Source organism: Hevea brasiliensis, chromosome 11 (genome assembly GCF_030052815.1).
Source record: "Hevea brasiliensis isolate MT/VB/25A 57/8 chromosome 11, ASM3005281v1, whole genome shotgun sequence".
NCBI classification, from domain to species: domain Eukaryota; kingdom Viridiplantae; phylum Streptophyta; class Magnoliopsida; order Malpighiales; family Euphorbiaceae; genus Hevea; species Hevea brasiliensis.
The window spans coordinates 82,047,254-82,058,910 of NC_079503.1; the positions used below are offsets into that span (position 1 = coordinate 82,047,254).

General features: G+C 30.2%; 1 non-coding gene across 1 annotated transcript; it reads right to left on the bottom strand.

The window, feature by feature from the left end:
- Nucleotides 1-10,820: 10,820 nt before the first annotated feature.
- Nucleotides 10,821-10,927, bottom strand: LOC131170798 (small nucleolar RNA R71). Its single transcript, XR_009141565.1, has one exon. It is a non-coding gene; the product is annotated as a small nucleolar RNA R71 (small nucleolar RNA).
- Nucleotides 10,928-11,657: the final 730 nt, after the last annotated feature.

Sequence of the window (11,657 nt, forward strand, 5' to 3'; positions counted from 1 at the left end):
CATCGTCTATATATGAGGCAGAATGTACTGATTAGTGTTAGAAATAAAAGAACATAATAGGCTTTGAAGGTGTGATTATTGTACTTAAGAAAGAAACTATATCTCCACTATTATGGAAGATAATTAAGGGTGAGTATTCGGTTCAAATCGAACTGAATTGAATTAAACCGAATCAAATCATGAAAATAAATTACATATTTTAGAAAACCGAATTGAATCGAATCGAAATGGATGAAAAATCGAATCGAAATGAATGAAAAATCAAATCAAACCGAATCACTCTATTTTGGTTAAGTTTGGTTCAAACTGCTTGGTTTTGATTTTTGATTATTTTTTTAATTTAGATTTGATTTTCAAGTTATTTTAGTCTAATTTTGACCTTAGTTTAAACCTGATGACCATTAATCAATGAAATTAAATAATTTATATATATATAATTACATATAATTCATAAATTCCCCATAAAAATAAATCAATTTAAAAATCAATAAAACTCTTCCATTCAGTTTGATTTAATTGATTTTTTCTCTTCAAAATCGAACCGAACCAAAATAATAGAAATTTTTATAATATAAAACTAAATCGAACTTAATCGAATTATGTTAAAAATCAAATCAAATTATTGAATTAAAGTGATTCTGTTCAATTTATTTAATTTGAACCGAATAAATGCTCACCTTTAAAAATAATAATTTAAAAATAATTACTGTTATTAATAATAGTTCAAAAGTCACATTAAAAAATCACAAGTTTTGGCTTTAAAACTCCATAGACTGACACAATATTCGGCATTGATATCTCTTTATGACCTTTCACGATAGATAAACAGTTTATTTTGATGTCTTTCTTTTAATATTTTTTCTTTTAATATAATTTTAATATTTTTTCTTTTAATTAAAAAATATAATTTTAATATTTTTTCTTTTAATTAAAAAGTAGAACTTAAATTTTTAGTTAAAAGATATAATCTTTTAGATACACAAAAATAAAAATAAAATTTAAAACTCAATTAATTTTTAAGGAGTGCCCATTGTTTAATTTAATCATTTCTAAAACCAAGACTAGATTTAGTGTTTTACTCCAATTTTTTTCAAATATATATATATATATATATATATATATATATATATTTTTGGTAAGGATTTATAAACAGCTTTTTCTCTTCATCATCTTCCAATGTGGGACAAGAATCTTCTATCACTTATCACTAACTATACCAACAATTAATGATTAGACAGATTGCCAATTCATCATCTACCTATGAGGCTGAAGAGTAATCGTAATTCATCACAATGTCAAACCCAATACCATCCCAATTAAGTTGGTGCCTGCGTGTCCATAGCTCAATGTGGCACCAAAATGATGCAAAATCTAGCTAATGTCCATTAATTAGTGTTGACTCTGATTAAAGATCATCCCAGAATATTAATTTAACAGTTCACTGATAATTCTTCATACTTTAGCACTAAGAATTTAATTAATCCATTTCCATATTATTAGTGCTTTATGCAGAAGATGGTTAAGATTAATAATTGAACCATAATTGAGAAGCCAGTTTGTCATGGATAACATAATAAAATCTTTTAAAAGATATTTTATGTTATCTAATTCATAGTTTTCAAATTCAGTCTGACTTATTAACTAGTAAAATGGAACTGAAATTTAATAGAGATTTAATTATATATATATTAGTTGACTTTTTAAGGTGACCCATGAAAGCATAGGTTTGAATCTCCATCTCTACAAGTAATCTAAATTTATCGGATGAAGATAAATTGGTATGTGTAGATTTATACTGTGAAAGCATGTAAATTATAAATAAATAAATATATATATAAAATATTAATATTTATGTGATTTATTCTCTCAATGTATATATGATTATATTTACAGACATGTCATTTTTCACTACTAATAAATAATTACAAGCTAAGTATATCTGCCCATCAACCCAACTATACATAAGAAAACTCTCATTATAACTGTTCATAGTAAATATATTAGTTAGTCCCTCTCAATTTCATCTAAATATAACTTAATATATTTACTACTTAACTATATTATATATCACAGAGTGTATTCAACTATAATAGACAATATTCCTTTCCTATTAGACTATGCCCTTCTCCACCAAATAATAGCTATGTCCTCTTGGACTATATTATTCTTTACTTTAAATTGAAATTTCTTTCTCTTCATGAAATATAATCGGCAAGAGACCTTCATTATTGGATAAAGCCACTCCTTAACAATTGACAAAACCTTTCTCTACGCTGAGCAGAAGTCCCTCCCTGTGAACAAAGCATCTCCCCTTCCCTTTTTATGGGCAAAAAGTCAAACAATCACTCAATCTTAATCTAACTAGAAATTTCACACAATTTAAAAATAACAATAAAATAAAATTTCTACCATATGCTAGTAAAAGTGCTCAGTAGCTATTAGCTAGCTAGGGCTTATTCTTGTCCTTTATTATTGAATTGTTCTATTTCCGAGCAAGTGCCCGTGGTGAGGTAGCCATAGGCTCGGGCCTTGCAATTGCAAATGGGTGAAAAACGTAGAAACTCAAGTTAATTATGCCTAATCATGTTCAACTTTTGATAATTTATTTAATGTAATTAGGTTAATAATTTAATGATCGAGTGCTGCATTGTAATGAAGAAAACAAGAGGTTTAAATTAACTTTATCACACTAACATATTTAAGATCATCAATTTAAAGAATTGATCTCATTAATCTAAGGACAGTTTAAGCAAAGCCTTAATGATGTTTTGATGCGGCTATTGTATCGTATGACAAGTTCTCTTCACAATACCCTACGAGAACAATTCTCTGGTGAGTAATTAATTTACAATAAAATTATGAAAGGTGTCCATTAGGCTACCATATAACCAAGTTAAAGCATTGGAGGTTTCATTCTGAATTGCGTGCATTCTCCCAATCGCATTTGTTGAAGTCCATATGTATATATGCAAGGTGATGAAGTAGGTCTGGTCAGGTCTAGGACCTCGTCATCATGTCAAAAGGCCATAGTAATTTGTAGTGGAAAAGCTTTAATTTCCTATAGAGCATGCATGAAGGTGACACACTTTTAGGCAGCTCCACGGCTGCCTAAGTCTTTTTATTCTACCTACAGTCCAAAACAACCTTTTATTAGATTTGTCTTTGTATATATGTCCATTTTCTTAATCACTTTAAGACAAATCCAAATCTTTTTTTTTTTTTCTTTTAGGGTTGAGTTCATGTTTGTAATTTTTGGCCTGATATTTGAAAAATCCATGGTTCATTGATTGCATACAGTCATCAATCCTGGATTTCCTTGTCCTTAATCCAAGCAAAGCCAATGAGAGTTTTAAGCCATATCATACAGGCTTGTCATGAGTGATGGAGCCAGTATTTTAGCTTAGGGGAGCTTAATTAAAATATATGATTTATTAATAAATTACTTGCTTAGATATTAATTGAAGGGATTAATTAATTAATGATGATAACTATTTCATAACTATAAAATAAAAACATTTAACAGATATAATAATAAAAATAAACGCTTTCATTTTTTTTTTGAAAAATTGATTTGCTAAAAATTAAATGAAATTGCTATTAGTTCAAAAATGTAATGAATAATTAATATTATGAATTGCTAAAACTAAAATATATTGATGGCCTAATTTTAAAAAATTTATCCAATTTATCTTAAATCTATTTTTTTAAAAAAATTATAAAAAAATAAATTCAATTAAAATCATATATTAAATAAAATAAATAACATGGTTTAACTTCTAATATTATGAAAGAAACTTCTTTTTTCTAACTTGAGTATGAAGACATTTTAGCAAGAAAAAAAAATTTTAAATAGTAATGAGATTATAAGAAAAAAGCTACTAATGTTTTAAATTGATGAAAAAATATTAGAAAATTATGTTAAACTTTTTTTTAATAATATTATATAATGATTTAAATTTTAAAGAATAGAAATTAGTAATTGTCGATTTATTAGATAAGAAAATAATAAAATAAAATTGATGAAAAGTATAGGACCAAGTGACAATAATGATTTGAATTTTATTATTAGTATGAGTATTTGTATTTTATTATATCATTCTTTTAATAAAAAATTTAAAATTTTTTATATAAAATTACTATTAAATTTACTTAAAACTTTTAAAACTCTCAAGTTCTCGTACCCATCAAAATTTAATATAAGAATAAAAAAAAACATTTTTTAAAAAAATTACTATTAAATCCTCAAAAAATTTTAAAATTTCAAGGGGATTCAATGCCCCCCTTGGCCCCTAGCTGGCTCCGCCCATGCTTGTCATGTTCTCGAATCCCTGACATATTTGATGACTACTGTGATCAGATGGAAAAATAATAGAAGATACACCCATATGAATGATAAGAACAATTTTTTTTAATTGGTTAAGAATATAAGCACACACAAAACAAAACAGGAAAATCACACAGTCTTTCTTTGATAAAATCATAATAATTTTATCAAAACATATTAAACCTTATATCTTATACACACCTCGTCCGCAATCGATATAAGATTCAGAAAGATCAGATCAACCACTCTAAAGAAGATAAACACTCTATCAAACAAACTCAAATTCTTTTTCGTTTTTAATTAGTTAAGAACACACGCACACACACACGCAAAAGAAAAGATATATACCTTTAACAAAATCATGGCAATTCTATGAAAGCATGCTAAGCCTTATAAGAACAACTCTTTTAATTATGGTAAATAATGGTTTACATTTGGGCACGTGGAGAAGCAAAGGGCAATCTGGAATCGCCCTCGCTTCAGCAGATACAAAACTTTCTAAGACTTGAGGTCAGCGGAATTTTGTTCAAATCCAAAAATTTATTAAAACAATTTAATTTAGAAATTTAAATTGATTATTTAATAAATGGATTTGGTTTGATTTTTTACTTTTAAGAAATTTAGTTTTATTCAATTTAGTTTTTTTTTTTAAAGAATCAATATAATTAAATTAAATAATTTATTTTTTAATTATTTATTATAAGGTTTTAAATTAAAGTTAAAAAGATAAAATATAATTGAAATTTCATCTGAAATAAATCTAAAATAAGTTTTTAAAAAAATCCCATTATGAAGCTCAAACAAACAAATTGAAACTATATAGTTTGATTCAATTTTTTTCACCAAATTTAATTTTATTCAATTTGATCTATTATAAATTTGAATTTATTTAATTTAATTTTTGAAACGAATCAATTCAAATCAATCATCTTCACTTCTATCCAAAACCTTTTATGAGAATCCAGTTAGACATGCAAGGATTTCAAATGAAGGATATTTGATTTTTTTTTTTTTTTGGTAATTCGAAAATTCGTAAAATTAAAGAGATGAAGCTGTCAGTATTTAAACATTTGACCTTCAACATCATGAAATAAGCATTCAACTATTGAGCTATTGGTCTAATATAAAATTTTTAAGTTTGATATTTAGTGTTTAATGTTTAATTAATGAGTTTTAAATTAATGTTACTAGAATTATTTTGAAAATCGTAACGTTGAGACTGTTTGGTAATACTAGTTGTTATAGTAGCAATTGGTTATTTTAATAACTATTAGCTATAGGTGGTCAGCTCTTTATATAGTATTCTAAAGTATAAGTATTCGGTAAAAATAACTATTATTTTATATGTTAAATATAAAAATTGTGCTCCCCCACCAAACGCTTATAAAAAAAATAATTTTTAATAGGCGTAGTATAATTATTTTTTAATGGACTCTCTCAAAAAATTTTTATTGAACCCCAAAAGTTTATAATTTATTTATTATATTCTAAGTTAAAATATTAAAATTACTTGATTATTATTTTTAATGAAAAATTAATTATTTAAATTTATAAATTTACAAATTAAAATTGGATTGATACAATAATAAAAAAAGACTTTTACCAGCGAATCAAATTTTGTTATTAATAATATTGATTAGTGTTTGTTGTTAATACTTTTAGTGATGAAGGTTTTAGTGACATATTATAATTTGTCGCTAAAATTAATTTTTTAAATTAACTATGAATTAGCAATAAATTATAATCATCACTAAAAAAACTTAAGTGATGAATCCATAAATTTATTGCTAAAAGTCTTTGTTTGTGGTGAAAGGTATGAGGTCTAGTTAATTAAGTAAAGAAAGTAGCAATTAGACCATATGTTCATCGTTGACAGCTGATTTGATGCCTTATTTTAATTTAGAAGTAGTCCACTTTTATCCCTTTATTAATATTTCACTCATTATGAAAAATTAACTTTAGTGATGGATTCACATATCTATCACTAATAACACATATTAGTGACGAATCCTATGTTGATCTGTCATTAAAGCCATTAACAATGATCACAATCCATCCTTAATCTATAGTTAAATAAAAAGCTAACTTTAGTGAAGGATTTCAATGTGTTGCTATATACCTCGTCACTAAAAATATTAGCAACGGTTCAATTGCTCTAATCAATAGTATTAGAGATTGAATTTTGATGTCACTATAAGTTTTTCTTTTTTTTAGTAGAGGAGAAGAGGATTGACTCCTTGTTTGTCTTGACATGTGAGAGATTGAATTTTGATGTCGCTAAAAGTTTTTTTTTTTTTTTTAGTCGAGGAGAAGAGGATTGACTCCTTGTTTGTCTTGACATGTAAGCTCTGAGTTTAAAGGATCCAATCCATATGGAGCTGAGAGTGCTCAGGAGTTGTCACTGTTAGAAGAAAGAATACAAGTAATGAAGGAAATGATTGTATTTTTATCTGTCTTATTTATAGAAATATTACATCTAATTATACATGAGAATATGAGCTAATTTAGACAAGAATAATAATTATTGTAATTATGCTACACAAATCTCCTATAATCATGCTAATTACTGTAATTATGCTAACACTCCCCCCCCCCTCCTCCCAAACTCAAGGTGGTAGCACAGGTGCCAACTTGAGTTTGCTTAAGAGATCCTGAAAGCGAGTGGGAGGATGCGTTTTGGTGAATATATTAGCGGTTTGGCTGACAGAGGAGACAGAAATCAAACATATGGTGCTATGAGCAACATGATGACGTACAAAATGACAATCAATTTCGATGTGTTTGGTACGCTCATGAAATATATCATTATGAGAAATCTGTATGGCACTTCTATTATCGCAATGAAGCATTGTGGCAGAAGAATGAGTGACACCCAAATCAGTTAATAACCACCGTAACCAAAGTAATTCAGATGTAGCATCAGCAATAGCACGATATTCAGATTCTGTGCTAGAACGTGTAACAACAGTTTACTTTTTGCTACGTCAATTGATAAGAGAATTACCCAAGAATAAACAATAACTAGTTGTAGAGTGACGATCTATCAGATCACCAGCCCAATCAGCATCAGAGTAGCCAGATAATACTAGGGAGGAGGTAGCAGAAAAGTGCAAACCATGAAAAAGAGTGCCTTTGATATAACGAAGGATTCGAATTACTACAAAGAAATGAGTTGAGCGAGGAGCAGACATAAACTGGCTGACTAGATGAACATCATATGAAATATCAGGTCGAGTAACTGTGAGATAAATAAGACTCCCAACAAGTTGTCGATATAAAGTAGGATCATCAAGAGGAGTGCCATCAAGAGGTGTAAGTTTACAATTGAGCTCCAATGGGGTTGATACTGTTTTGCTATCAGTGATGCCTATTCGAGAAAGTAAGTCGGATGCATACTTGGCTTGAGATAGATAATAACCATCAAAATTTTGAGAAACTTCAAGACCCAAAAAATAGCTGAGAGAACCCAGGTCTTTCATTTCAAAATGCTAATTGAGATAATGTTATAACTCTGAAATACCAGATGAACCATCTCCTGTTATTATCATATCATCAACATAAAGCAACAGAAGAACAATACCACTGTCAGTTCGGTGAGTGAATAATGCAGAATCATGTGGACTAGAGAGAAAACCAAGTTAAGTAAGAGTGGAACTAAATTTGGCAAACCAGGCCGTGGGAGCTTGTTTTAATCCATATAAGGCTCGCTGAAGTTTGCAAACCTTTTGAGGAGAATGATAACTAGGAGGAGGATGCATATAAACCTCTTCTGTTAAATCACCATGAAGAAATGCATTTTTGATATCCATCTGGAAAAGTTTCCATTTATGAACTGTAGCAATAGCTAAGAGACTGCGAAGAGATGTTAATTGGGCCACTGGGGCAAAAGTTTCTTCATAGTCGATACCATACTCTTGAGTGTACCCTTTGGCTACTAAGCGAGCTTTGTAGCGTTTAATAGTTCCATCAGAATGGGTCTTCATTTTATAAATCCATTTGCAACCAATAGAGGTCTTATTTGGTGGAAGATCAACTAAATCCCAAGTATGAGTTTTCTCTAAAGCCTGAAGTTCGTCAGTCATAGCTTGCTGCCAAAGAGGGTCAGTACTTGCCTCACGATAAGAACGAAGCTCATGAAGGGTTGCTGATGCATACATTTCGCATAGTCATTTAGGTTTAATTTCATAGCCATTTTATTTGATTATTAGTCACTTTTAGCTAATTTCGTTAATTATTTAGTTAGTTTTTCATAATTGCCAATTTTGGATTAATTTGTAATTTTTACTTTATTTTGTAGGAAAAATGGTGTTTTTGAAGGACTAAAAAGAAATTTTGCCATTGAGGAGTGATTTCTACAGCCAAAGATGTCAAAAACAAGTTTCAAAGTTGAAAAATACATTGGCCAAATTGCGCATAACTTGCCACATAAGTTATGCAGTTCTGCATAAGGAGAAGAAACTGTCCCCACTACCTGCCGAAATCTGATAAGGAGAGTGCATAGCTTATGCAGATTCGTGCCTCCCTTATGCAACCTCACGGAATTGTGCATAACTTATGCGCTTGGTCATGCAGTTTCGCATAAGAGAGCCAGAAACCAGCCGAAAACTGCATAAGGGACTGCATAACTTATGCAGTCCACTTATGCAGTCCCACAAAGACTTCATTAATGAGCTGGCAGAAGATTCCCTCAGAAAATCACACCTCAAACACACCATTTTAGAGCTCCATGTCAGAAAAAGTTATAAATAGCCCCTTATCCCATTTTAAAAAAAAAAAGAAAAGACAGGAAGAAAGGGGAAAGGTGCAGGCAGCAGCTAAAGAGTCACAATCATCTCCCACACCATTTCCAACCAGATTTGGAGATTTCTTTCTTTCTTACATTTTTCCTACCTTTATAGTATTGGGTTTCTTTTTTCTTAGCTTAGATTAAAGCTTTATTTCCATATTAACTCAGAATATCTTGTAAATATTATGGGTAGTGAGTAGTTTTAAATAGATTCTGGAGTAAGGGATGTAATATTTGAGATATTTTGTGGATTTTGATTGGGTAATCCATATTTTATGGTCTTAATGAGTTTTATTCATTTCTTGTGTGCTTAATGACATGCTTAGTGTAGGATCCCATTAAGTGATGTTCTTAATCTATGGTTAAGGTACCGAAAGGAGAAGGCCTTGTGATGGATAATCAAGAAATTGGACTTAATTAACTTAGATCTAGAAATAGACTAAGGATTAAGAGGATTCACAGATTAATTAAAGAACCTAATGGGTCTTAATTAACTCTAACTCCACGAAAGTAGGATTAGATTGATTAAGGCACTCTTTGTCTCACTCGAAAGGGTATTCAAAGGATTTAAGACTTAATCTCCTTAAAACCCATAAGTTCTATAAGATTGGATAACCAATTTAAAATCCCAAAATAGCTTGAATATGAACTCCCGAACTCTGGAATCGCCTTTTTATCGTTGTTAATTTCTAATTGAATTTAATTACTTGTCAATTTAAATCTTGCCATATTTGAATTTGCTTATTTTAATTTGATGCAAATTTAGTTTAATCATTACATTGTTGAATAGACTATTAATCTCACACACATAAAATTCACACTCCAATACCCATTAATTTATTGCTTTAATTTCAAAAATAGTTCAATTTAGTCAACTTTTTATATCAAAAATTCAATCATTAACACAACTCCTCGTGGGAACGATATCTTTTCTATATTACTTGTACGACCCGTGCACTTGCGGTTGGGCCACATCAAGTTTTTGGCGCCGTTGCCGGGGAGTTGTTTGTTTAAGATTGAATTCTTGATTATTTTAGTTGTTTTTAGTTTTATCTTTGTTATCTTTTCATTTTGTGTTTGTTTGTTCTTTTTAGGTACTGTTAATCTTTTGTGAGAAGAGCTAGAAGCACAAGTGACACATCCTTATTGTTTGATCCTGAAATTGAGAAATTTTGTAAAGCCAACAAGAAAGAATCCAGAAGAAGAAAAGAAGCATTGAGAGAAACTGAAATTGAAGCAGACATGGCTGATGAAAGAATTAGAATTGGTGGAGGTAATGCTGGAAATGATCGAAACAATGAAAATGTAGCCCAAGGAGAAGAAGTTGTAAATGCTAATGTGCCTAGGGGAAGTATGATGGATCATGCTTTTCCTCATTTTGATGACTTGAGAGAAAGTATAGCAAGACCAAGAATTGATGCAAATAGTTACAAGATGGATTTTGGAGTTCTTCAAATGATTCAAAATTCCCAATTCGGGGGATATCCTTCTGAAAATCCACACACACATCTAAAGAAGTTTGCTATGATCTGTGACATGCAAAAACAACCTGGAGTGTCTGATGATGCAGCAAGATTGAAGCTATTCCCGTTCTCTTTGAAAGATAGAGCATTGGATTGGCTTGACTCTTTACCTCACAACTCCATCACAAATTGAGAGCAACTCACTGATGCATTTCTTATACAATATTTTCCACCTGGAAAAACTCAAGAATTGAGGAATCAAATGACAGCTTTTAGACCAAGAGAAGATAAAACTCTCTATGAATCATGGATGAGATGGAAGGAATTAGAGAGACAATGCCCACATCATGCCATTCCAAAATGGATGATAAATCAGAATTTTTACACCAATGTTACTCTTGCAATTAGAGGGATTATTGATGCTCAAACAGGAGGAGAATTTATTATGAAGCATGAAGATGAAGCTTATGAGCTATTGTAGAAAATTGCAAAGAATACTCATCTTTGGAGTAGTCCAAGAGGACCAGCTCCATCTCAAAAGAGGCAAGCTGCTGGAATGTATGACCTTGATCCATTCAACATGATTAATGCAAAGTTTGATGCACTTACAAATGTCTTGGCTAAGAAGATGGAAGATTTAAGTATGTTGGTTAGTTCATCATCATCATCTGGAAGTTCACAACAAGTTGCTTATGCAGAGGGAACTACCAGCTGTGGAGTAGACTATGGAGAGCAAGCAGCATATGTTGGTAATTATGGAAACAAACAAATGGGGAATCCTTACTCTCAAACTTATAATCCAACTTGGAGGAATCATCCCAACTTTTAGTGGGGAAATCAGCAAAGTCAAGTTCCAAATTAGAATTTTCAACCTCAACAGCAACAAGAAATCCCATATCAGCAAAATAGGCAACCATTGCCTAATTTTCAGCAGAAAAATATGAATCCTCCACCAAAACAGCAAGAACAAAGTTCCACCACAGAAGCTTTATTACAACAGATTCTTGCTAACCAAACTAAGCATGATGAGGAGATGAGAGAGATGAAAGCAAGGCTAGAACAGATGCAAACACATAACAGAATG